The sequence below is a fragment of the Chlorocebus sabaeus genome, chromosome 4, assembly GCF_047675955.1.
Source record: "Chlorocebus sabaeus isolate Y175 chromosome 4, mChlSab1.0.hap1, whole genome shotgun sequence".
Lineage (NCBI taxonomy): Eukaryota > Metazoa > Chordata > Mammalia > Primates > Cercopithecidae > Chlorocebus > Chlorocebus sabaeus.
The window spans coordinates 57,030,494-57,055,380 of NC_132907.1; the positions used below are offsets into that span (position 1 = coordinate 57,030,494).

General features: G+C 43.1%; 1 protein-coding gene across 1 annotated transcript in view; it reads right to left on the reverse strand.

Moving 5' to 3' along the window:
* Positions 1-13,156: 13,156 nt before the first annotated feature.
* The window catches only part of LOC119621467 (uncharacterized), a 42,186-nt gene continuing 30,455 nt past the window's right edge, over positions 13,157-24,887 (reverse strand). Inside the window, exons 5-7 of the mRNA XM_073014898.1 lie at positions 24,077-24,264; positions 14,778-23,638; positions 13,157-14,367 (exon numbers count right to left, since the gene is read on the reverse strand). The gene's annotated coding sequence lies outside the window, so the exon portion shown is untranslated. The remainder of the gene's footprint in view (positions 14,368-14,777; positions 23,639-24,076; positions 24,265-24,887) is intronic.

Sequence of the window (24,887 nt, forward strand, 5' to 3'; positions counted from 1 at the left end):
CAGGGGTTGAAACCTACAGAAGTATCAGGTTGGTGCAAAAGTAATTGAGGTTTTTTTGTTTGTTTTGAGACGGAGTCTCGCTCTGTTGCCCAGGCTGGAGTTCAGTGGCGCAATCTTGGCTCACTACTAGCTCTGCCTCCCAGGTTCACGCCATTCTCCTGCCTCAGCCTCCCAAGTAGTTGAGACTACAGGCACCCACCACCACGCCCGGCTAATTTTTTTGTATTTTTAGTACAGACAGGGTTTCACCGTGTTAGCCAGGATGGTCTCGATCTCCTGACCTTGTGATCCGCCACCTCAGCCTCCCAAAGTGCTGGGATTGTAGGTGTGAGCCACCGCGCCCGGCCGAGGTTTTTGCAATTGAAAGTAGATTTCCTTTGCAGAAACTGCAATTACTACTGCACCAACCTAATATCTCCCTACTCTGTGAAGCATTTGGGTGATTCTATATGTGGACGTTCTTAGAGTAAAATTCAAACTGTTCAAAATACAAAATAACTCTGGCTGACGGTTTTGTAAAGGGAGGTATATGATGCCCCTCAACATCTGGCTCCTGCCCACCTCTCTAGCATCCTCTGCAGCACATGCCCCTGCCTTCTGGTTTTAAGGCACAATGACATCACACCCTCACCTTCAACATTTGGTACAACCCTCTGGGGAGTTTACCCCAATTTTGAGATGAGCAAACTTAGAGTAGATAAAGAACTTGCTCAGCATCACAGAGCTCACACACGGGAGAGCCAAGTTTTAATCCAGCCTCTTAAAAATGAAATACTTTCTGCCTCACTACACAGCCTCCCAAAGAGTGCAATGACACAGTCCCAGGACCTTACCAGGCGACCAGAAGTGTCTACTAAACACAGGGCTGCCTGGGCCCAGCTAATGGGACGTTAATTCTGGCAGCCCTTTCCCTCCTATTTCCCATTCTTTCTATGAACTTTGGGATCAAAAACTTTGTGATGAAAGTTATCATTTCTAAGACAGATTTCCCTCTAGGTTTGCACGTACAGTAAAAGGGATTTAGGTTAGACAGTTGGAGAACTTGCCCACACATTAAGGACTGGCTTAAATAATTGGATTAAATTTCCCAAACATGAGAAGAATGAGACACTGGAGCAGAGTTATTGAATTGTCTTTCCTAAGAATATTTCACAATGCAGGCTGCAGACCCAGTAATTAACTAATGTTATTCACAGACTTCTCTAGAAATTAAAAAAAAAAAAAAAGAAAAAAGAAAAAAAGAAGAAGAAGAAAAAAAAAGGCCGGGTCTTACTCTGTCGCCCAGGCTGGAGTCCGATGGTGCCATCACAACTCACTGCAGCCTTGACCTCCTGAACTCAAGCAATCGTCTCCCCTCAGCCTGTCCAGTAGCTGGGAGTACAGGTGTGCACCACCACGCCTGGCATTTTTTATTTATTTTTATTTTTTGTAGAGACAGGGTCTTGCCATGTTGCCCACGACGGTCTCAAGCTCCTGGGCTCAGGCAATCCTCCCGCCCTAACCTCCCAAAGTGCTGGGATTACAGGCATGACACACCACGCCCAGCCAGCCTATGTCTTTTGCAATGACAGCACCATCATAGCACTTTGCAGACCCGAAAGCCCCGGGTGCCTGGAATGGAGGAGAGCAGAGGGAGTTCACGCTGCCACCTTTCAGAGGGAACCAAATCCCAGAGTTCACTCTGGATTTGGCTTTCAAACTTTTATGGGCATCAGAGTCATCAGGAAGGCTGATGAAAACACAGATTGTGGGCCCCACCCCGAGTTTCTGATTCAGTAGGTCTGGGGTAGGATCTGAGAATTTGCATTTCTAACAAGTTTCCATGTGATGCTGATGCTGCTGGTCTAAACTTTAGTGGCCTCAGTCCCATCTAAACACTAGGATTTAGAAGGGATCTGGGTTTCCTCCCTTCCCATAGCCTGTGAAGTGCCCCCAGGGTTGCAGGACAGCCATGTGTTTTTAGAACATTGTCTCAAGATCTTGCTGGGGCTGTGATCTTTCACAAAAGAGGAGTTAGCCCTCTCTCCCCACCACAGCTCAGATTAAGTCTTTTCTTTTCTCTGAAAAGACACTAATCCTGAGCATTCGCCAAGGATGGGAGCCGTCTGCTTACCGAGCTGCCACCAGCTTGGCACGAATATTTGCTTAACCTCTGCTCAGCCATCTTCTGAGGATTTTCTTGTCCCGCCCTTGGTGGGGCTCATGTTTTTCAAGTTCAGTCCTGAGAAGCCTCTTACTTACCAGTGTGAGGAATCTGGGTTTTCTTCCTGCACATGCTCCTTCTGGATCCCCTACTTGGCCTGTTTGCCATCTCACAGCCTGGCCAGACTAGGGGATGGGGACGGCCCAAACCATCTGCCCCAGCAGGGAGGGGTAGTTTATCACTGACTGTTGGCACATGGTGATAATAAAAAGCATTTTGTTTTACTTTATTTTATTAGTATTTTTAAATGTAGCCTGCACCTTGGTCAGACAGCTCCTCCCCACCCCCACCTTGGTTCTCCAAGGCCACACAAGGTTACTATTCTAGAGGCCTTTAAGTTAAGTACCATTCCCAAAAGGGGCATAGCCACAGGGTCTCCTGGGAGCAGGATTCAGAGTCTAGAGAATATCCCCCAGTTGTCCTAAAAGACTTCAGGCTGCAGAAGGCTTCCTCCCACCACCTGCCCACCGCCTCCCAGTCTCCAAGCCCCAGCATCACTCTCCTGTGTGCTCACTGTTAATCAAAACCACTCATTAATCAAAACCTGCCCAGCCTCCTCCCTCAACAGATCAATGATCCGTCAAAATCATTCTCCTTAAGGTCTTCGTGGAAGAGCAAGACTTCTCCCAGACCTTGCTGCACCTAAAAAATCAGGGCCCCTAGATTGTCTGTTTGCAAAAGATCATATTGCTAATGGTGGCAATGCAGCCATTTCAGGCCCCAAAAGTGGTCAATTTGGAACAGGTAGCTTCTGACCCCTCGGATCCCCCTCTGTAGGTGAACCCTGAATATTCTATGACACCAGCCTTCTTTTAATAACCAAACAGAATGGCCCAAGCCCCTGTATTAGGTCATTCTTGCATTGCTATAAATACCTGAGAGTCAGTAATTTATAAAGAAAAGTTTCAGGCTCACAGTGCTGCAAGCTGTACAGGAAGCATGGTGCCGGCATCTGCTTAGCTTCTAGGGAGGCCTCAGGGAGCTTTTACTTATGGCAGAAGGCAAAGTGGGAGCTTGCACATCACATGGTGAAACCAAGAGCAAGACAGAGACGGGTGGGGGCAGGTGCCACACACTATTAAATGGCCAGATCTTCTGTGAACTCAGAGCCAGAGCTCACTTATCACCAAGGGGATCGCCCAAGCCATTCATGAGGGATCCACCCCCATGATCCCAACACATTCCACCAGGCCCCACCTCCAACATTAGGGATTACATTCAACAAAGGTGGGGACATCCAAACCATATCAGCCCCTATCCCATGGGAGTACAGTGTCCTCCTGGAGACTCCTGAGGGAAGGCAAGAGTGGGGAAACATATGGTCTCCTGGGACAGGAAATCTCTTAAAATTGAGTATTAGTTATCAGTGTTCTTCAAGTTGCTATTGTGGCCTCATCTCTTCCAACCTCTTTAGCTGGCTCTTTCCTTTCTCATCTTCTTCCAGTTCTCCAGCCTCTGAATCTCTGTTTCTCCCTTCCATCCCCAAATTGCTGAGGGAAAATGGAAATCTTCCGTACTTTATTATACAAAGACGTTTAAGTCTGAACTCTCCCCTTTCCAGAGGCTTCAGGGCCTCTTTTACTTATCTGCTTAATAGGTTTTCCTTAACAAAGAACTAACATCCTTGGCATGAATTTCATGCTTCCAGTGCACAGTGGAACTGCAACAGTCATTTTTGGTTTGAAATAGCAATTTTTCCTTCCTTGCTACCTAGGCAATTTCCTCTTTTGCCTATAAGCCTTACTTTGATTCCTAAACCATAAGAAACTTCTCTTAGGGCCAGTTCATTTTTTTCAATTATTTATGCATATGCATATATATATGTACATATATATAATTTTCTTCCATAATGTTGTAAAACCATTTCAAACATTACTGAAAAACAAAAAACATGATTCCATCACTCTAACAACCACTTGTATTTTCAAATGCTCCATTCTAGTCTCTGTCCACCCACATATATATTTTAAGGCATCTATGTTTTCCTCTTCTGCTTTTTGATTTTACATGACACAACAAACAACTTCCCATGTCTTCATTGCTATTGCTTTAATAGCTGTATAACACTCCATTGAATTATTGCCCCATAGTTTAGCTACCCATTCTCCATCACAAAAGCAGGGATCTTTGTCTCTCTTATTCAGTGATGTACCCCAAAGAGTGGGATACAGTGCCTGGCACACAATAGGACTTCAAAAAATATTTGTTAAATTGGCTGAATGAATGAGACACTTAGATTGTTTCTAATTTCTCACTGCTATAGACAGGATGCAATACACATTTTTATAAATATAACTTTTTTGGCCTTTTTCCCTGATATAAATTCCCAGGACTAGATTAATAAAAACAGCAGCAGCAGCAATGATGATGATAGCTAACATATATGAGCAGATACGACATTCCAGGCTATGTGCTGAGCACTCTACAACTATTATGTCTTTGACTCTTCACAGCATCCCTATGAGAAAAGTACTAATTATCCCCATTTTACAGATGAAGAAACAAAGAACTGGTTATTTGCCCAAGGTTACACAGTTTGTACAGGGCAGAGATAGCCTTTGAATTAAGGTTTATACCAGTACAGATTCTAAGTTCTTTATTATTATTATTATTATTATTATTTTTTTTTTTTTTTTTTGAGATGGAATCTCACTGTGTCGCCCAGGATGGAATGCAATGGCACGATCTCTGCTCACTGCAACCTCTGCCTCCCAGGTTCAAGTGATTCTCCCACCTCAGCCCCCAGAGTAGGTGGGATTACAGGTGCACGCCACCACACCCAGCTAACTTTTTGTATTTTTAGTAGAAATGGGGTTTCACCGTGTTAGCCAGGATGATCTCTATCTCCTGACCTTGTGATCTGCCCGCCTCAGCCTCCCAAAGTGCTGGGATTACAGGCATGAGCCACTGTGCCTGGCCTCTGGCTCTAAAATATTAATGGTTCCTGTTGTCCTCAAAGGAGCTCAATCTAGTACAAGCAAGTGAATCACTTGATACCCAAATTCTGATGGCCATCAGTGTAGGGACACAACCTGAGCACAGGCTGATGGCAGAGATAGCCTCAAACTCAGCTCCTGCCATACACAAAGCTCAGCCTGCCTCGTGTTGGCCTCCCAAGCCCCAGAAAGACACTCTTCTGATAAATAAAACCAGGCTTCCATGATCTGACCTGAAGTGCTCATCCTTGAAGAGAATACCTTTACACATGATATAGTAACCTTTAATTATTCATTGGAATAGAGGGCATCTAAATATCTCTTATTCTTGGCCTTTGATCAATGGTTTTATATTTATATTTGAGATGATCTCAAAGCTTATAAGCATAAAATAAAACCATGTTGCAAAGTGCTGGAGCAAAAAAGGTCTTGAAAATAGCCAAAGACCTTCCTCAGCCTTCCTTCCTTCCTCCCTCTCTTCATCCTACAATGAATATATCCAGACTTTGGGGTTGGGTACCAGTTGCATAAGACCCCAGGGTATCTGTGCATGCACATCAGCAGTAAAGTACTCCAGGAATTCCTAAAAATTACCTCCCTAGCATCTCATTTATGACCAAGGACACAAATAATGAGAATGGGAAACATCTTTGGCCAGGGAAGTCAGCTGTTTCTGTTCCCTGATTTTGAATCTGTGAGCAAAGCTTTGCTGTCTTGTCTGGAATCAGAAAGGTCAGTTTAAGGTTAAGCCTAAGTGAACGGTCCATCATGAAGTAAACACAGCACAACCCAGGGCTATGTGCAATGTTATTCTTTCACCTTCTTCCTGGAATTTCAGAGGTTGTACAAATGGAACACAAAAGTGAACAAAATAATGTAACAGTGCAAAACAATGTCAGTGGAGAAATGTTTACTTGAGGATTCAAAAAAGAAACAAAACATACTTTAACTATGAATGTGCCTATCTCTCCTCCCAGCTCCCTAAATCCCTCTTTCCTCAAAAGAAAAAATTATCTTTTCTTTCTTTCTATAAGACTATATTGTTTCCAAAACCCTTTCTTTCTCCCTCTCTCTCCTAAATACACAAAGAGAAAAAACAGGACAATAGAAGTGGATGGGAAAGCTGAAAACTCAGCAAACTCAGTGCTTTTCAAACTTTTTTAAACCAAAAAATCTGATTATGGACAAAACTTATTTGTAAGCTGTATTAGACAGCTATAGCTGTGTAACAAAACACAACAGCTCATGGCAGCATGTGTTCTTGTACTAACAGATCAACAGGTTGACTATAAGTGAATCTAGGCTGGACTCGGCTCTGTTTCAGGCTACAGGTTGCATTTAGGTCTGTTCTACACCCCTCCCCTTCTCCTTGGACCAGTGGCTCTCTATAGCATATTCTCACAGTAAACAGAAGAGTACGAGAGGTAGGCCAAACAATGCAAGTACATTTAAAGCCTCTATTCACATCACATCCTCCCACATTTCATTGGCCAAAGTTAGTCACATAGCCAAGCCCAAAGTCAGTAGAACAGGGGAGTTATGGTTTGCTCCAAGAGGAAGAAGGAAGGGAGTAATTTTTATTGCTGACCAATAATCCAATCTATCATAGAAACCAAATGTATAACACAGAATAAGTGGCTTTTTGCTAGTTGAATGAGGGATGAGGCCCTCTAGACACATGCTCTTCCCTATTCCCAAATTCCCAATGAGTCCTCTGGCAACCTGGCAATCCCACAGGGCATCAAAGAACACAGAATGAAATGCAAGGCAACCTTCCCATTTTACAGATAAGAAAACTGAGGTGCAAATCATCCTAATAACTCATCCACCATCTGAAAAGCATCAGGTGTGAGGCCACAAGTAAGGAGATCCTTTCTATGCTTTTCCGAATGTAATGACAACTGGTCATTTTCCAGTCTCTAGTCATAGTTACAGGGATTATAATGGATAAAGAGTTTATAGTTTGTGTAAATTGCTTGCAGCTGGAGAAAATGTTCACAAACCAGGTAGCATAGTAAATAAAGAAAAAGAGGAAGTGAAGAATATCATTCTGACTACTGACTGAATCTCAAACTACTCATTTCACAGTAAATAAGTGAGAACTAACTACTTCAGTCCCTGCCACCCAACTGTGATTCCATGTAAGTTACAGCAGTGACTGACAAAATAGGAGAGAACACAGTTGAGTTAAATTCTAAATGCATATCTGATGAGGAAAATTGTCAAATGAAAGAGTAAGAATAGCATCAATCACAATTCTATTTGTGGATAAATGAAGGCTTCAGAAGCCAGAGAACCAGGAAAAGGGCAGAAACTGTCGCAAGGTGGCACTTTGTCAGCACTAGAGGCACTAGGGGAGCCCCCTGGTCTAAGGAGGTCAGTCACCAGGGAGACCTGAGAAGTCCAGCTGGATAATGTAGCAGGCAGATATTAGAAACAGAGAGTAGGGTCAACACTATGAAAGACAGCCCCTTGAAGACACCAAAGTGAGACTAGGGGCATACCAGGGTCCCAAAGATGGCCAGATGTTTCAGCCTTACTCAGCCCATGATTCCAAAGTCAAGGATTGGTAGAAGAGAGGGTCTCTTTCAGTGGTTAGAGGTTAGAGGGGGAGACCAATGTACTCCAGCATCCAGGGATGAGATGAAATGGCAAGGCTATTCCCTGACTTGAGAGTGCCAAGGCCTTCCTTGTCTAGTTCCCTGGTGTGGCCCTCAGCTCAGATCTTGTCCCCCTTGCCTCTCCAGGCTTGAAATGTCAGAGTGAGTAGACAGCACAGGCCACTACAGGTGCTGAAGCTTTTAACCCGTCCAATCCACATGGGGACCCCTCAGCAGTGACTTGTGCTGTGCCACCAGAACTAAGCAGGAACCACATTTCCCAGGGTTCCTTCCTCTACGGTTCCAGATTAAAGCTGGCAATAAGAGAAATCTGTGAGAGGATTGGAAGGCAGAAGGGAAGCAGTAGCCATTCCACTCAGGAGGTTTAATTAGGGACCCAGCGCAGCAGCAGCTCACATGCATCTCAGACCTGCTGCCTCACCTTGACGGAGCAGGGCTCCAGGATCTCTGACTCCCTGGGTCTCCTCCAGCCCAGAGTCCTGAGCCAGGTGCATGTCCAGCCCTGTGATGAGAGGCATCGGCTTTTCCTGCAGGTCACTGTGTTACCATTGCAGGAGTCAGAGACATGGTACAGTTCATTCTTGCTCTCCTGCTTCCATCCAGCTTTCTGTCCCATCTGCAAGCCCTGCTGACCTGAAGAAATGTCAGACTCAACTCCAGATACAGAGGCAACAGCCTTGCCTAGACATTTTTACTAGTTTTCATAATGGGTAAGTCTAATCCCTATGATTAATCCCCTATTCCATGTCATACAGAGTAGCTCTGATTTCCTGATCAAATGCTAATTGATACAAGAAGTTACTCCCATGGCCTTAGCAAATGCAAAGACCTTCTATCTCTGCTTCCCATGTGGTTCCTCTGATCAGAACACTGATGCTTCCTCCAGCCTTCTGCTTTCTTGATGGAACTTTTACCACTAAACCACTGCCACCATCACCACCACTGCCACCAAATCATTATCATCATTACAACAACCACCCGACTGTCATGTTCACCACCATCAAACCACCGTCATTACCATCATTACCATCATCACTACCATTACTGCTATCACCAGTATCATCACCACCACCACCACAGTCACCATTACAACTACCACCACCATCATCACCACCACCCCTATCAGTATAGCCATCACCTGCCACCAAAATCAGCACTACCACCACATCAATACCCTCACCTCACCTCAACACCGCCATTACCATTATCACCATTCTCATTATCACCATCACTCCTGGTCATTCTCACCAGGCCACCGCTACCACGCCATCACCCCTCCTTTATCTCTGTTCATCTTCACAGCAGTCTCACCCAGGTCAGATTATTCCTAGCTGACTAATGAGGAGAGGTTAAGTAACTTGTCAGCAATCAAGGATAGAGTTAAACCCAGGTCCAACCTCAAATTCCCTATTCTTTCACTACACTACACAGCCTCCAAAACTATGACAGAGCAAAGGGCAGTCAATGGTTAGTGGAGAAAAGGACTGAAAGCACCAGAACTGTGCTGATCAAGAAAGGAGGGGCAGAAGAATAGTAGCTAGAAGGCATAAGGCAGGCAAAGAAGGGATGAATTCAGACAAGATCCCCCAGAGCAGAGGGACAGAAGGGGGTTCCACATGAGTGGCAGTTCTGACCCAAAGCCTGTGTCTAGGATTCAGAGAGGAAGTGGCCTTGCTCCTGCAGACCTCAAGGCAAGCCCCAGAGGAAAGCTCACCCACGCATGAAGGGCAGAAATCAGAGTCCGAGGGGCCAGTGAGTTAAAAGGGGTGAGTCAGAAACGACCAAGGGAGGCACCTGCAATGCCACTGAATGTCTTAGCCAGGGTGGTTCTCAGTCCTGGCTGCACAATAGAAGCAGCTGGAGAGTTAAAAAATGTACTAATACCCAAGCCCCACACACAACACTTCTATGATTTTTGTAATGCTTCTCAATTCATTCTAATGTGCAGGAAGGGTTGAGAAGCAATGCTTTAACCCAACGAAACTCTGGAATCATGCTTTCCTTCCACCTGAGCCCTCAGAATTCCCTCACACTCCAGTACAAGCTAGCTGGCCTCTTAAACCAAGTGTCTCCGGGTGCTAGATGGTGGTAAAATAGAAGGGAGAAACGGATCCTTCCTAGGATAGGGAAAAGATGAGTCTAATTTTAGACCAAGGAATCTACCTTTTATTTTTGGGTCACAAAATTAGATAATTAATCTATAAGTTGAAACAATAAGAAAAAGAAGGTAAGCTGAAGGAGACTCTCACAGTTTGGGTAAGGGGCTATTCCTCTCCCCAGCCTGGAGGTGAACTTGCCTTATTTTCTACTATATTCATATACTTAATAGAACAAGAGAAATTATAAACAACAAGAGCCACTGTTAGCATTTGCTGAATACTTATTGTGTGCTGGGCACTGGGTTAAATTGTATAATTCTCAAGGTAACCCTATGTGGTGGATGCTAACATATTCCTCATTATACAGATGAAGAAACAAAAGCCCGGGGAGGCTGAAGAACTTGCCCAAGCTCACACCAGCAGCAGAGCTGGAATATGCACAGATATATGCCTCCAGGGTCCACACTCCCAACTCCACACCACACAGCATCCCAATTGCCATGGGTTCTGGGATAAGTATTACTGTCCCTATTTTACAGGTGGGGAGACTGAGGCTGCTGCATCTCACTAGCACAGCCTGGATTTGGAACCTCCACAAGTAGAATATACCAGAAGAGCTGAGCAGCAGTTTGGCCAACAGGCAGAGAGGTTGCTAAATGCCCAGTTCTTCCCCTCCACCACCCCACCCTTTATGCTCAGAGGCTACACAGAAATCACATGGCATGACCTTTCAAAATAACTGCATTTTTAAAAATCGACTCAAGACCCAAACCAGTATTGGTATATGAGCCGAGTCTGAAAACGACACGTAAATAGATGGAAAGGGCGAATCCAACCGCGCTGTAGGTTGGGCAAAACATCTCAAATTATTTGTTTCAAATATTTTGCAATTGGCAAGACCCAAACCACATTTTTCCAAGCATTCCCTTCTCCACCCCACCCCCACACTACCCAGTTTTACATTGTAAGCCCATGTGTATTTCCCAAAAAATGTAATCCATATGTCTCTGAGCCGTTTACACTTAACTCATCAAATTATTGTTTGCTAAGAGTTGTTTGCTGCCCATGAAGCCTTCTGAGACTGTCTGTGAGGCCTTCAAAAGCCCCTTTCTGCCTCTTTTCTTAGAAACAGGAAGCTGCATTTAGCCAAGGGCAAATGAAATTGAACATGTTGGCACTGGGAGGGAAGAGGTTCCAGGGCCAAAAAGTTTGTTCTTCTTCTCAACATGGCAGAATATCAAGGAAGGTCCCTCTGAGGTGGTATTTCAAGGCCCAGAAAACCTGCTCTCAGTGGAATACCAAGCTCAAGATTGAGTCCTGTTTTGTTTTCACCCCTCTTCACCAACCCTCTCTCTGCCATGGTCCCTATGATGGTTCAAGAAAGTCATAGAAAGCAAGCAAAAAATCCGTGACCTGCTGGTGAGACCGATGATATCAACTGCTGTGGTGGAAGTATTACCGACTTCCCACCTCAGCAGCTAAGGTCTTGCAAGTTCTGCTTTTCTATCTGCCTTTTAAAAAAGTATGCATGTATATAGGCAACAAACCAAACACTTTTCAAAACAAACCATTCCATCTGATATGGTTTAACTCATCCATGTTTTTTGGCTTTAGCAAAAGGTTTTAGTTTTTTTTTTTTTAATTGCTTAAGTTCAGCTAACTTATGTCTCTTGGGAAAACTGATCTATGTAAATGTGATTTAACTAAAGGGGTTTGAGCCACTCACATGTGTTTTACATTTTCTAATCATCCTGAGCTCTGTACATGGTGAGCAGACTGAAAAATGATGGTGGTCTCATTTCAACATCAATTTTTATCCACTCTCTCTCCCAAGAATGCCAAATGATGGCTGGAGAGAATCTCACTTCCTGTTTCCAGACGACCAGAAGCTGGTATTTATGAAAAGTTGGAAGTGTGTGAAGTCGATTGCATGGCTAGAAGATCCAAAGGAAGATGGCAATTCTTTAAGATATCTACATTCATTAAATTGGCTAAAACTTTAGAAGATATTCCTTTTAAATATTATATTTCCCTGATTAAAGTAAGTTCAGCAAACATTTAAGATGCCTACTGTATTAGGCATTGTTGCATAACAAATTACCACAACCTTACCGGCTTAAAGTAATAGACATTTGTTATCTCAGTTTCCGCAAGTCAGGAGTCCAGGAGTCCAGGCATGGCTGAAGCAAGTCCTCTGCTCAGCTGTTCATATGTTACAGTTAAAGTGTTCATCTGGAGGCTTGACTATGGAAAAAATCCACTTCCAAGCTCATTTGGATTGTTGGTAGAATTCACTTCCTTGTGGCTATGTGGCTGAGCCACCTGCTTTCTCGCTAGCCAGTGACTGGGAACTGCTGTCAACTTCTAAAGGCCACCCTCAGGTCCTTGCCACATGGGCCCCTCCATAGGCCCCCTTAAAACACAGCTGCTTACTGCTTCAAAGCCAGCAGTGGACTGTCTTCCTTCAGGAAGGGCACAGTCCTCTTTTAAGGGCTTTTCCCTGATTAAGGTAGGGCCACCCAGTATAATCTCCTTTGTGAGTAACTCAAGATCAACTGATCTGGGACCTTAATTATAGCTGCAGAAGTCCTTCACCTTAGCCATATAATGTAATCTAATCAGAGAGTGACAGCCATCATATTCACAGGTCCCATTCATATTTAAGAAGACGAGATTTTCTAGGATATGGATGCCAGAGGGGTTGGGAGTGATCTTAGAATTCTGCATACCATACCTTCTATGTGCTAGGACATGGCAATACATTAGTTATGAATCCTGCCTACGAGAAACTACCAGGCTTTAAGCCAGGAGTGGTAATATGTGCCTGTAGTCCCAGCTACTCCAGAGACTGAGGCAGGAGGAGCGCTTGAGCCTGAGAAATCGAGGCTGCAGTGAGCTATGATCATACCATTGCACTTCAGCCTGGGTGACAGAGTGACACCAAAAAACAAAAAAAAAGAAAAGAAAAAGAGAGAGAGAAGGAAGGAAGGGAGGAAGGGAGAGGGAGAGGGAGAGGGAGAAGGAGAGGGAGAGGGAGAGAGAGAGGGAGAAGGAAAGAAAAAGAGAGAAAGAAAGAGAGAAAGAGAAAGAGAGGAAGGAAAGAAGGAAGGAAGTAAGGAAGGAAGGAAGGAAAGAAGGAAGGAAGGAAGGAAGGAAGGAAACAAAAAAGAGAGAAAGCTCACTCACAGCCTAACAAAGGCAATGGATATGTGATAATAACTATTCCATGAGATATGTTCTACAACAGGATACATTTAACGTTCAGAAATAGCACAAAAGTAGTAACATAAACACTGATCTTTGTAACATAAATAGGAGTTTACCAGGGAGGCAAGCATGAGGAAGATGGAGGATGGGTTAAGTAGGATTGGCTCAAAACAGGTATAGTGTGATTAACAAATTACTAGTAATTTGATTTTGCTAAGATTTCAGCAAATGTGCTGAGCATTTTTATCTGCTGTATCTTGACTTGTCTTCTTCTTTAAAACAAAGAAAGAAAAGAAATCTAGTTGTCCTAAGGACCGGTCGATGGACCTCATGTATGTGTGTGAAAATGTTGTCCATGACTCATCCACTTACAATATGATGACAACGCTAAGGGGAAAGACGCATAGTCAGTCAATGCTTCAGGCCTATGAGAAAATGTGCTCCCAGTTTCCTTCTGAATGTGTGGACCTTTTACAATGAGAAGCTTTCCTTGAAATAATGTTTCATTCCAGAATGGTAGAAATGAGTCCATACCTATAGACATAACAACAGCAAAAGCTATGGCAATTGCAGAATTCCTGAGCATGAAGAACAGCAACCAAAGTTGGATGAAGCCAGGGAAATCACAGCGCCTGGGGTGACGCATGCTGAGAGCTGCACCCCACAGGGTGGTGCTTTCGTAAGTTGCAACAAGATTCACTTTTGAAGCTTGAAGTCTTCTGACTCTTCTACCACAATATGTAAATACAAGCCAGAAAGCAAAAAGCTTCTAAAAATTACAGTAGCCTTCATGTCAACTCCAAAATACCTCTTGAGCCGTGAGGAAGATGACAACATTGCAAATGAAAATGCAAGCATCTTGCACGCGGTTCAGCTCCCACTGCCAACAGTCTGATGTGGGATTGTTTCTGGTTACTCAGACCTGCTCGAGTTAGTTTACCTCCCTGTGGCCTTCCTGACAAGCCATATGGATGGGAACTACAAAGTACTGGGAGACCCGGATACCAGTCTCAGTTCAATTTGTTCTTTCATTTATCCAGAATTGTTGGAGGACAAGTGAGTTCTCCACTTATTGGATAAATAAGTTTTCCAAACAACTGAAAATTTTGGCTAGCCACAAGATTTTTGCACTTTTATTGTTTAAATAGGAGAAATTCTCCTAAGATATGGAATATATTAAGAGCATGGTCCCTGGACCCTGAATGCCTGGGTTTGAATCTCAGCTCCAACGCATGCTTGCAGTGTGATGTTGGGCAAGGGACTGAACTTCTCTCCGCTTCCAGGGATAATGATAGTCCCTGCTTCGGAAAGTAGAAAGAGTAAATAAATTAACCACACAAAACAGAACAGTATCTAGCACATAAAAATTGTTTCAGTATTATTGTTATTACTGTAAACAGAATGACTAACAGAAAATATGAGGCTTTTCTTCTCAGAACCACCACTATAACCACTAAGCAAAATATTGTATATGTATATATGCATATTATTTACATATATAATATATTTATAAGTATGCAAACATTTTATGTATCTATGTATACACATACTTTATACAACCACACACTCACTAAATATATATATACACATATATATTTATGCATCTATACATGCATATATATGTATACACATACACACACTCTCTCTAGATGTAAATATATAAAATCATGCCCTCATAACCCACTGGAATACATTAGGGAACTAGATTTACCCTAAATGACCTCAGAAGTTTTAGCTTCTAGTTTTTCACACTTTGTGTTTGCCTGTTTTAAACATCCTGGTCTCCTCTTTCATTGGTGGAACTGCTAGCAGCCATGTCTGGCTATGTCTGACTTCTTCCTCCCCTGAGTTGTTCTTCTTTTCTTCCATGACTGAGAAACCAGATTGCAAAGCTTGTTAGAATAGTGGCTAACATAAGAGCACAGAGTTCCGAATGAGAATCTCAGAGGCTCCTCTATGAAGAAAACGGATGGGCTTTAATATTTGTACACCGGATCACCTGCTATGGCTGATCTGATCACCATGTTTAGCTTGCTTTCTGATTCTTGAACCTGTTCTTAATCTGTGCTTTTCAGCTGTGCTCACAGGACCATCGGGCTGTGTGAGCAGATTTCAGGGGCTACCATGGTGTAGAAAGGGGTGGCCAAGGTGGGGTTTAATCTAGGAAGGCTCCAAGCCCTCCATTTTTGCTTCAACCAGAGAAGCTCTGAGATGTTTTATATACTGGGCTTCTACATAGGATGCCATTTGCAAAAAGGCTTCCGCTCTGCTACATTAATAAATAAAGTTGGCAACTACTGTTCTACAGAGTTATGTTTGCTAGATAAATGGCATCTGGACATACACTCTTTTATGTATGTTTGAAATATTTCAAATAAAAAATGAGAGTCAAAAGCCAAACCAACACTAGGGATTAAACATAACAAAAATTCATATGTAATAAATGAGACTGGGCATCTACAGAAAACATTTCCAAATAAACCACCATAACTATGATTTGCAAATTTTGTAATGATGTTAGGTTAACCCCACATCCCACCACAAAGCCACCACGTTAAAAGTCAATAAATGTAAAATAAGTGTAATTTTAAGAAGTCTAAAATGTTAATGATGGCTACAAATAGACGGGGCTTGAGTTACATGATTGGGAAAAGGGGAATTTTAAGAATGGTTTGTCAGAGTTTTTCCAGAACTCATGAAAAGAGATTCTAATAGTTGATACTAGGTTTCCAGTCAGTAACATCCATACACTGGAAATGGCCATATTAGCATGATGGAAACGATCTTCCAGCAACATTAAGCTCCCTCTTGTTCTAACTAACTCCATCGTACCAACTGTATCAGTTAGAATTGTTTTGTCTGCAAGAAACAAACAAAAACCCCCACAAAAACAGCAGTGGTTTAAACAAGACCAAAATTTATTTAGTTAGTTAGTTGTTTGTTTGTTTGTTTGTTTTTTGAGATGGAGTCTTGCTCTGTATCCCAGGCTGGAGTGCAGTGGCATGATCTCGGATCACTGCAACCTCTGCCTCCCAGATTCAAGCAATTCTCCTACGTCAGCCTCCCGAATAGCTGGGATTACAGGCGTGTGGCACCACACTCAGCTAATTTTTGTATTTCTAGTAGAGACGGGGTTTCGCCATACTGGCCATGCTGGTCTTGAACTTCTGACCTCAAGTGATCCACCTGCCTCGACCTCCCAAAGTGCTGGGAATACAGGCATGAGCCATTACTCCCAGCCAAGATCAAAATTTATATTTATCAGTTGAGAAGCCTGGAGGGAGATAGTTCAGGTCTGCCATGGCACTCGATGGTGTCAGGGGCCCAGACCTGCTCTACTTTATTGCTCTGTTATGAGCATCCGCCATTCTCAAGGTCTCTTCTGGTCCAAAATGGCTGCCAGAGTTCCAGACACTGCAGCCACTTTCCAGACAACAGGGAACAGGAAGAAAAAGAGGAAATCCCTCTTCCTTCAAGGAGACTTTTAAGAAGTTTTTCAGACCCCTTCTGCTTACCTCATATTGACAACAACTTAGTCACATGGCCACACAGAACTGCACAGAAGGCTGGGAACTGGTCTGTATTCCAGACAGTTCTGTGCCCAGCCAAAACTCAGGTACTCCAGTACTAACAAAGAAGGAAAAATAGATATTGAATAACAACAAAAGTCTCTACCATGCCAAATTATCTCCTGATTCCTATTTCCACTTCCTGAGTGAACCCACTCACCAAGAATAGAGTGGTATTCCATTGTCTGCTTTTCTCCCAATTATATTCTTAAAAATTAATTTTCAAATCAATGTAAATCCACAAACACTTGTTAGGTGCCTATTATGATTTATACAATGGAATACTATTCAGCAATGAAATGTAGCAAACTATTAATATATAGAACTTCAATGAATCTTGAGAAAATTATGCTGAGTAAAAACAGCCAGAAAGAAAAACAGAGTACATGTTGTATGATTCCATTTATATAAAATTCCAGAAAAACACAAACTCATCTGTAGTGACAGGAAGCAGAATAGTGGTTGTTTGAGAACAATGGGAGGAAGGGGGGCGACTTGCAAAGGGACATGAGAAACTTTAGGACTGATGAATGTGTTCATTATCTTGATTGCAGTGATGGTTTCATGGGTATAGACATATATCAAAACTCATCAAGTGGAAAACTTTAAACACATGCAGTTGATCCTACATCATGTATGCCTTGATAAAGCTGTAAAATACTTTTTTAAAAAGAACTTATTACATGCCTGGTGCTATACTAGGCATGGGAGGCACAAGATAAAGGTACAAGGTCCTGTCCTCAAAGGTCTCGCAGCTCAGTAAGTCATCCTGATTAATGAATTAGGCTTGTGAGTATAGATAGGGTAAATAGATCCTGAGTCCCAACACACTAAGAAGGCACTCAGCCTACAGACTGAGGGTCAGACTTTGTCCCATAAGTACTCCCAGCCCCCAAACCCAGCCTGAAACAGGCTTCAGTATTTGACAATGAGGAGCACCATGTATACATGCACTGCTCTTTCAACCTACTTCTACTAAAGCTCTGGATACACATAGTGAACAATATGCTAATATCTTAAACATCCCATGGTAAATTGTATATTTTCCACTCTTAGAAATGGGATCCAATGACATGTTCTCTTCACTTTCCACATCTGTGTTGCAGAACCAGGAAGGACCCATGACAAAGTAGTAGTTGGCACAAATGAATCTTCTGATGGAACAGTCTGGTGAGACAGCTACTTGGAATCTGCTGTTTCCAGTGACCAATACCACTCATGTTTGACATCTCTTGGTATTGCTCCTGTGGTGTGTGCAACAGTGCAAGGGTGCAGTGTTAAGCTCTGAAAGCCCCAGATGGCAGCTCAGGGGGAAAATACTATAGAGCAAATTATTTTCTCTATTTCCTCCTCAATCTTGCCCCCCTAGTTCCTAGGGCTTATGAAGGTCCACAGAATGTATCCTTAGAACTGAAAACTGTTGCTCCTACCTTTTCCACCTTGAGAAAAAAAAAATCATTAGCTGCAGTGCAGATAGTTTCATCACAAAAAAGTAACAAAATTGATCAACTGAAAATCCTTGCTGAAGAAGAGATTTTTTTGTCATCTCTCTTAAGCCCTTTCCATGTTGGTCTGTGGAGCCTGAACATCATTGAGTAGGGAATGTCATACAGGATTGCATTAAGTGCTCCCCACAACCCAAAATACCTCCCCTTTAGCCTAATACAACATCTGACACCCTTGCATGAATCCTTTTAGTCTAAGACGCTGAGGCTGAATTGTCCTCTGAGAAAAGAAAGCAAAAACTCAACTGGCCTACATCACTGAGGAGACCTTGAAAGATTGATGTAAGATAGCCCCTGATGGAAGAGAATGGGCAGGGCCCACAGGGATGACCTGCAGAATCACTGTGGACCTGCTGGGGGGTGACAAAGGACAATGGAAGAAGGAGGAGGTAGTGAAAATAAACTTTGGTTGTGCCAAATTTTCTGAAGAGCCAGCACTTCTTACTGTGAAAAACTGATCTGGAGTGAAGTGATGAATTATCCCATCCAAAATTACCAATTCTTTTCAAGCACTCCTTTCACTTTTATTCAATCCCCTAATAAAAGCAGACTTGCTGTCCTCATTAAGCCCAATGTATTGGCATCTGAAGTGTACTAATGTACTCATATGTTATTTCCCTAATTACACTGGAACTTGCAATGCCCAAGAACTCTGTTGATGAAAATAATCCTTCTGTAATATTTCCTTTTTGACTGGGCACCTCTGGGCGTTAAAAACACATTTTCAATGAAAACTAGGAAGGGCTTTCTTAGTTCTTACCACATTAATCTTGTCATCTAAACTTTTCTACTGGAAAGCTAGCTTCTTCTATAAATCCTTTTCTCAAATTTTTTTGGAAGTAACCTGAGATACTACATCAATGAGAAGGCCCAGAGCAGATGTGGGAGCAAAGAAAGAGGAATTAATGACAACCTTCAGCATTCATTCTTTAAAGACTAGCAGCTTAAACCCCCTAAATAGAACATGTGAATAATCAACTCACTCCTGAAGCTGAAGGGAATAGTTTTATCTGAAACAGAAGTCCCTCATTATAATATGGTTTTCATGATCAGATATTTCCAAAGGGGCAGAGAGGTAGGGGACAGGGAAACATCAAAATATATCCATCCAAATCCAACATTGAAAAGCCCACAAAACACATTTGGCTACAAGTTGGAGTCAGTTCTAATTCCCAGTATGTCACACAGGCGTCTCACAGCATTCACCACAACACCCCTGTGACTGTCCCAAGCACATCCATATCTTGCCCTTGGACTAGTCACACCTTGTCTCTGAGTCTCATTTCTCACCCATACAAAGGAAAGATTTGCCTAAGGGACCTCTGCAGTCTGTCAAAATCCATCCTAGAATGGATATAGGATATATCCTACAGTGGAATTACACTGATGCTCTCCTAGTGGCCCTGCTGTGTCTTAATTTTTTTGGTGCCTTAAGTCCTTACAGCATGACACTTCTCAAGACTACCCAAGGAAGCACACCTTCAGTGTTTTGCAATACCACATGTTATGGTTTGGCTGTAGCCCCACCCAAATCTCATCTTCAATTGTAGCTCCCACAATTCCCATGTGTCATGGGAGGGACCCAGTGGGAGGTGACTGAATCATGGGGGCAGGACTTTCCCGTGTTGTTCTCATGACAGTGAATAAGTCTCATGAGAGCTGATGATTTTATAAAGGGGAGTTCTCCTGCACAAGCTCTCTTGCCTGCTGCCATGTAAGATGTCCCTTTGCTCTTCCTTCATCTTCTGCCACAATTGTGAGGCCTCCCCAGCCATGTGGAACTGTGAGTCCATTAAATCTCTTTTCTTTATAAATTATCCAGTCTCGGGTATGTCTTTATTAGCAGCATGAGAACAGACCAATGCACCACATCCAAAATGCCAAGAGAGAACCTGTTTGGGTGCATATTCAGAGTGGTTCATGGAAAAGCTACCAATGGAGGCCTACTGCCTGCTGAATGGACCTTCTAAGCACTACCAATGCAGAATAGCCCAGAACTAAGGGAGATTTTGCCCCTCAGGAGACATCTAGCAAAATCTGGAGACAATTTTGGTTGTTACAACTTAGTGGGAAGGGGTTGCTCCTGGCATCTAGTGAGTAGAAACCACAGGTGCTGCTAAACATCCTACAATACACAGGACAGCCACCAATAACCAACAACCATTCTGCCCAAAATGTCAATAGTGCTGAAGTTGAGAAACCAGGCCTAAGTCCACAGAACCAGCGGTGTGGGGCAGCCAGCTCTTACCGGTGCATGAGAGTTAAATGTGTTCATCTCCTTCCAGTTCCACGTTCATGAGGTCACTCTGGCAAGAAGAAATCTGCCATGGTGGGAGGATTTACACCACAGAAATCAGCAAATCAGCTCTACAAATCAAAGCAATTTTATGTCTGCGAGCAAGTTATTCAACATTTAACAACACATCGCTAATCCAAACTTCTGAAGTAACTCGGAAGCCCAAAGTTCTTTCAGCAAGAAGGCTATCATGTAGTGAGATGACTTTACCTATGGGCAAGAAGTGGGAATTCCTAACATTACCACAACAACCATGACAAAAAGGAAGGACACAGAATGAGGGACATCGTGGGCAGGTATTGGAAGAGTCTCCTGTTCTTTGGTTCCATTTGCTTACTTATATATATGCACTGCCTTCTTCCAAAGAGCACTTGAGGGGACAATTAGGAAATACACAACAGGCTTGTTTACTAAACTGCTCAGAGGAAAAGCATAATGAAAAAATAATAACTCAATACATTTAATTTTGAAAAATTGACATACAAAAATAAAGATCAACACACAACAGGTGCCAAGCCCGAGGAGCAGGCAAGCTGATCTTTCCGCCCCTAGCCCAGCTGCCTGAAAGACACATTTCCTAGTGGGTCCTGGATGCTGGTAAAGCTGGACTCTACCAGACCCCCCACGAGGAACCGCAGGGCCCCCTCTTGCCTTCCAGGGCTCCGCACGGAGGATGGAATGCCCTACAGAAACTCAAGCCACATTGTAGGGAAACCCTTTTCCAGCTTGCTCTTTATTGCTGTCTTGATATTTGCCTCTGGTTGCTATGGCAAAATCTGGCATTGGAATTTTTCTGGGAACAAATAGGAAATAGTTGTGGGGGAAGTTCAAGATCCTACATACATTTAGGTTTGGTTATAAACACTCATAGTAAAATAAAGTGTTGACTCATTAAACCCAAAATAAACCAAAAAAGAATTTTTTAAAATCCTCTTTCAAAAACTCTTACTTTGTTGCAAAGGTGACCAGCTAGAAAGTTCTTTGCTCTTATGGACAAGATCGTCAGCAAAATGAACTAACAGGGTGGAGGACCGATCAGTTGGGAAACCGGTCACCCCATGCCAAGTCACACTCTGCCTTTAGCATGTTTCATTTCTGGAGCTGGAAGTGCTCACCCTACGCAGAAGAAATTTTCCATTTGCAGGAGTGGATTATTTTGTCCAGTCTCACTGAGGAATATGCCAGGACTGCAGCCATTTGAACTCTGGCACCAAGGGTCTGGAAAAGCTTAGGAGGACATGCAGGCCTGTGGCACACCTTGAACCCAGATGGACCGGGTGTCTCTTTGTTAGTGTCTAGTGATATAGTTTGGATGTGTGTCCCCACCCAGATCTCATGTTGAATTGTAATCCCTAATGCTGGAGGAGGGGCCTGGTGGGAGGTGTTTGGATCATGGGGGCAGATCCCTCACGGCTTGGTGCCATCTTCACAATAGTGAGATGTTATGAGACCTGCTCATTTAAAAGTCTGTAACACCTACCCCCATCCCCAATCTCCCTTGCTTGCTCCTGCTTTCAACTTATGGCATGCATGTTCCCCATTCCCCTTCCACCATGATTAAAAGCTCCCTGAGGTTTCACCAGAAGCTGAGCAGATGCCAGCACTATGCTTCCTGTATAGCCTACAGAACTATGAGCCAATTTAACCTCTTTTCTTTATAAATTACCCAGTCTCAGGTATTTCTTTATAGCAATGTAAGAATAGTCTAATACATCTATCTTTCCCTAAGGCCACTATATCTGAAGAGTTCCTGAATCTCCACTTTTCACCTAAGCCCTAACTGTTCTCTCAGTTCACATCCACAGCTCACATCACCTGACTTGTCTCCTAGGGCCAGCCACATATGTGGGAAGAAACATTGCCATCCATACACAGTGAATTGAAGAGGGCGAAAGTCCTCTCCACCCTGTATGGGCTAGCTGGTGTGATGTCCCTAGCATTCAAGGCTATCATCAAAATACAAAGTCTCTTAAGAGATGTATGGAGAGGTATCACATCATAGACTTTACCGAAGATTTCAAAGGGGAGATTCTTCAAGTGCCATCTGTCTCCAACCTATCTTTTTTCCATCCCATCTCCTAATGTTCCCCAAAAACCTAGCTCGGCTCCAGTCAAGTTCATACCTTACTATCTCTTGCATCTACCATAGATGCATCAGAAATAATGATAAAAATATGTTACTACATACAGCAATCTTTACTTATCAGAGTATCTCTAAAAGACAACATATTTGTTTGGAGTAAATACTTAGGTAAGCCATTTGGGAAGGAGAAGAGAGATCTCAAAGTTGTGTTCAAATAGCAAACAGTGGTCACTCAAGTATTATCTATAAAATAAGGGAGGAAAGAAAAAGCAACAGGTAAAAGGAGGCAGGGCCTGTGTGGGAGGGGACTAAAGAGATAACACGTGTAAGAACAACTATTTTTCTAGAAGTCACCACCACCTGACAGTGTTCCAATTTCTTTATATGAATCAACTCATTCAACTCTTACTACAGTCCGATGAAGTAGTTAGTAATATTATCCCCATTGCACAGGTGGGGAAACAAAGCCCTGAACCCTTCAGTAACTTGCCCAAGGTTACCTGGCTTGTGAATGGTGGAGATAGCGAGTGATGGTCGGACTCCAGACTGTACTTTCCTCAGTGGGGAAGCCTCTGCTTGCAGTTGAGGAAGGACTGCAAAGCAGTAGACTTAAAAGATTTTAACAAATATTAAGAAGTCACCAACATAAGACACACCATTGTCTTATGTATTGTTACCAAAGGAAACGTGCTGCCAATTAGACTATGACACACCAACACAGCAAGACAGAGTCTGGTTTCCAAGATATCAAATACTCAACTAGGAAAAACATACATATTGGAAATGATGAACACAGTATCAAAGCGGAATATGAATCTGTTTGTTGTGGGGGTTACAGTGAAACCTCCATCATCTTCCCTTTGAAACTCCACAGTAAACTCCACATTTCTCACAAATGCTTTCGTGAGCATTGATTCTTGAGAGGAGGTGGTGGCAAGGAAGAACTCCTAGAAGTGCCATTTGTGCGTGTGCGCATGTGCCCACATGTGTGCAGAGGCAGAGCAAAGACAATTTTAGCAAATTCAAAATGTACTTACCCTATATTTAGTTACGCAAAGAAAATGTACCTTCATTATTTTCTATAATTGATCAAATCTTTCTCCAGAGTCCTTCACTTCACTAAGTAAAAAAGGAAAATTACATGTCATCTAGTCCAATAATTTTAAATGCCTTCTGGATATTTTGGTATTACAGCACCTCATCGCCTACCACGCTCCACTTTCCCATTTTTCTCCAAGATGACCCCTGGGGGAAGGGTCTGCTTCATGTTGGTAGGAAAGGGGAGGAAGGTCCTTGGCCCACATGATTCATATGTGCAGGTTCCTGGCCTGTCCTCCAGTTCATCTAGTTCCCACCCTAGAAGGTCTCAGTACTGAAGTCTGTGGCTGATCAATGCCTGCTGTGTGCTCACCAGGGCCATGCTGACTCAGCTCCACTTAGGTCCTCACAGGAGCTGCATATCCTTCTGAGGTCTGGCTATATCTCCCATTCCATCTGCCCCTGGGCAGTCCCCCCACTGGCAACCCCCCGATAAGCTCATCAGCTGGGACTACTTACTCATGGCACTCATGGCATGCTTGTTCAATGAGCTTCGGTGTGACTTCCAGTTCCTTCCAATCGCAGCTCCTTGCCAGCTGTCATGAGGCTGTCCTATTAAAGAAGTTAACTGCCATCCTAGATATACCAGTGATCTCCTGAGGGGCTCACCTATTGGTAGCTACCTGTGCCCAGGAGACAACAGTCACCTGAAGGGGAAACGCAAACATTATACAATGTTGCAATTAGTGTTAATGGAATAAATAAAGATCAAGATCACCTACTGAGCCCATTAGCATGCAGATAGCATGTTCTAGTCCTAGTGGATACTCGTATATTTCCAGCTTAGTCCATGATTTCAGACTGGAGTTCCATGAAGACAGAGACAAGGCTTATCTTGTTCATCACTGTGTTTACGTGCATAATGGGCACTGAATATTTGTCAGATGCATGTTAAAGTTTAAAAAGGGAAGAATAGCAAGTCATTTACATTAAAGGATAATGTTGTCTAGGCCAGTGGTTCTTAAGTGGAGATAACTTTATCCCCCAGAAGACATTTGGCAACATCTGGAGACATTTTTGGTTGTCACAACCGGGGAGGGGAAGCTACTAGCATCCAGAGATGCTGCTCAGCATTCCACTATGCATGTGACACCCCCCAAAAAGCAAAGAATTATTTGGCCTAAAATGTCAATAGTGCTAGAACTGAGAAACTCTGATCTAAGGATTTGAGAGCTACAGATCACGGTGTGCTGGTAAATGTTAACAACAGGCTCTCTGGGTAAGGGAGGGACTCCTGATTCATAACGTTTACCAATTTACATGAAATAAA